Here is a 3,650-nt window from a genome sequence, read left to right on the forward strand (position 1 = left end):
TTTGCATGTCTGTTTCCTTTAAATGGCGTCTTTTAAATGATAGTTTATGTTTATAAATTTTATTGTAATTAAAAATTAGTTATTCCTCTTAAATTTTTCCTTTTTCCTTCAAGGGACTTGGGTGCCCTCTGCAGGTTATAACGAGATAATTAATGACCATATCTATTTTTAAACACTGATTTTTTTTCCCCTTTCATACACATAGCCTGCTTACACCGAATTTCAAAGAGAGTGTGAGCTCATTTATTTATATTGACTCTATTGCCAGTGGTTGAAGTTGGAGTTTCTTTTCTCCACTGGTTTTATAGGTGTGTTTAGTGTGAAGAATGTGATACCATTGAACTTCCAGACTACTTAGCTGGGGCTCTTTAAATTTTAACTATAGTAACACACATTCCCTCACAGAAAGGAGATTGGGAAAATAGCTATTTTGAAATGTATTGCAGATGTAGGGAATAGCTTGTTTCCCATTATGTTGTTAGAATATTACACATTTGGAATAAGCCTTGCTTTTTCAACATGCATGCGTCATGTAAAATTATATGAAAGAAAATAGTTCAAAAATTACAAGATTTCTCTTTCTTGATCTTGATGATGATGGTGATAATTGTGTTCTAGCTCAAAAAACAGACCTTTTTAGAATTTCTTATTTTTTTAAAAAAGTGAATATTAAACAAATAATGCTTTGGTACTGCCTGTTGCAGACATAGGTCTACTAAACTAGAAAGATTATTTGAAGAGCAAATGACAAAGGTTTCCTCACCATCTGTGGAAATACATGAGTTACTCATTTCAGTACAGCCATACTTTCTCAACAGGTGTAGCAGATTTGTTTCTAAAGGATATAGGAGTTCATTTTGTATATGAAACTGTAGAACTGAAGTGCTAATGGTACTTCTGATTCAATTAACTTACTTGGTGAAGCTGCCAGGGAAACTAAATATGATGAGAACAAGAGGAATGACTGGATCAAATTAATAGAAACAGATCTTTTTGCAAGCAACATAATGATTCTGATCATCAACCTTGAAAAGTAAATTAGAACAAGCAAATTGCTGTTGAAAAATTCTTTCAGCACTCTGCTGTTGCTACTCAGCTAGTCATAGCTCAGCCAGAGGGAAGGAAAAAATGCACTCAGTTTTGCATTAACAAAGGAAACATTATTAAAGTGAATGTTTACATTGTGTTTATTGAAGTGTTGAAAGAATATTTGTTGCATCTTCAAGCAACCTGCTGCTCTCCAGACTTACAGTGCAAGAGTGATAATAAAAATGAGTCAGACACTTGTACATTTTAGAAAAAATAAATAACTTTTAATGTAGTATTTCTCAACTATGTTACTTCAAAATATTTAAGTGCTAAAGTTAATGTTACCTTCTCTGCTAAAGACTTGTCTCTAGGAAATATAGCCCGAAAGAAAAGAAAGAAAGAAACTCATTTATTTGAGTATACCTTCCAGTTACTTCCAGATGCTTTATTAACTTTCCTCCTGGAAGCTGCAATACAGAAGAAATAATAAGCTGAAAATAATCAAAAAAGGAGAACAATTGTGAAATTACTGAAATGAGTATGTAATTGAGTAGGTAATATATGCATTGGAGAAATTTCAGTTGATTATGATAACTTTTGAAAGCTACAGTTATTTTGAACTACCTCAAAGACTACATTGAAAATGAAAAAGCTGTTGAACAATAGATGTACCAATCTGACCTTTAAATTTCAATCTTTATTATGTGCATTGATAAATGGGAATGTTAATAATTAAAAATTTAGAAAGAATTTTAGCTTTTACCTTTCTAAAAACAATTTCATTCTTATACTTTAGAAATTGAAATATAGTATTTAACAGGGATTAAAATGCTGTATAGTACTTGGTCTGTTAGTATTATTGAATACAAGTTTAGTATTCTGTAATCCCTTATGGATTGTCTGATTTTTGAAGAACTATCTTCTTAGATTTACCAACGGGACAAGTTATCGGCCTTTTCCCACATTTCACCCTAAACATGGTATCCGTCACAGTTATCAAAGATTGGCCCTTGCTAAAGGCTCTTAAGAAACTCAGCCTGTTACTTCATGACTTACCATTTCTAAGTCTAGAAACAATAAAAAGTTGTATCTTTGTCCATAATCAAAAAGTGTTTAAAATAAAGCAGATGCCATGTCTCTAATTCTGCTTTTGCTAAGGCAATAATTAGTAGAAGTTGTTAGTAATATTTGTAGCTTGTTAACTAACTGGAGCAAGAGGACTTTTTAATATGAATAACAGTGGTCTTATGCCATAAGTACTTCCCTCATATTAAAATAGCACATTATTTTATTTTATATTGAAGGCCTAAACACAATTGAACATAAGGTATAGCTTGGAATTCAAAACTGCAGAGCAGTATAGTTGAGAGGGAGACCATATTTTGGCCAATGAAAATTCATAATTAATGTTAAACTTTGTGCTCATTATATGCCCTTCTGGGATTAGACACAAAGACAAAAAACAGTCCCATATTCTGAATGATACATTGTACCTCCTTGCAATGTATTAGCATTGTAGTGTAGAAGACTATTTCTATATGTTGTTAGTACAGAAGCTGTCCAAAAAGGTGGTGGTTGAAGTTCCCCAGCCAGTTAAAGGGCACGCTGCAGGAGCAGCATATCTCCATGGGTCTATCTCTAGCAAACAGAATCCCAGAAACCTGAGTATCTGCTACAGCAGGAGATAAAGATTATAGTAAGTATATTCATGAGAGAATGTTTTTTGTTTTTTTTTTTTTTTGCCTCCAGATGTGTGTGGTTTGGATATGTAGGGTAAATATAGATGTCTAATGAAAGTGATTACTATTATATTTGATATCTAATTTATTAATACTGAAATACTAAGTTAAATAGAAAAACACTCCTACATACTGAGTCTACATGTCTCCCGCTGATTCCCCTCCTGCCTTCTTCACTGATTTTGAATGTGTTCTCAATTTGCTAGTATGAGATTTACCTCTGCCTTATCAATAAAGAAAATATGTCTATATAGAATTAGAAGAAAATATATATGTGAAGAAATGTTATGTAATGTGACATCCGTATGCTATTGTGTCTTGGATTTACCAACTATCCTAATGTGTATTCAACTGATAAACTAAATTTTTCTTTAGGATAGTTCATGTGATAACCTGCTTTTTGCTAGCTAAAACTAACTCTCTCTTTCTCAGACTAAAAGCTGTTGAGGCTTTATGTTAGCTTCTTGAGCCAGACAGACTCCATCTTAGCATCTTCATTTTAGTTATTTTCCCACCATTAAGTATGTAACTGTAGTACATAGCTGGGGCAGGCTGGCACTGGCACCTCCAGGAATGCATTTGTTGATAAGAAATTAAGTGGTACCAGCAGAGCCTGGGAATGCAGGTGCTGTTGAGCGCCCAGAGCCACCATTATCTATGAGTTATATGTCTTTCATGACAACTTACCCCTGGCACCTGGCACTGTTTTATTTTTCAAGTACTAGTTTATCTTTTAACTTTTTTGCTTATTCTGCTTTTGTGAAAAATTTGCTTCAGCTAGGTTCCCTCTCCCCTTCAAAACTAGGGTGTAAAAGACCACCTAACTTTTTTTTTTAGGGACCAGGAGATTTTTGGGCATTAGCCACCTCTCGGTCACTGGCA

Source organism: Callithrix jacchus, chromosome 8 (assembly GCF_049354715.1).
Source record: "Callithrix jacchus isolate 240 chromosome 8, calJac240_pri, whole genome shotgun sequence".
In the NCBI taxonomy this organism is placed as follows: domain Eukaryota; kingdom Metazoa; phylum Chordata; class Mammalia; order Primates; family Cebidae; genus Callithrix; species Callithrix jacchus.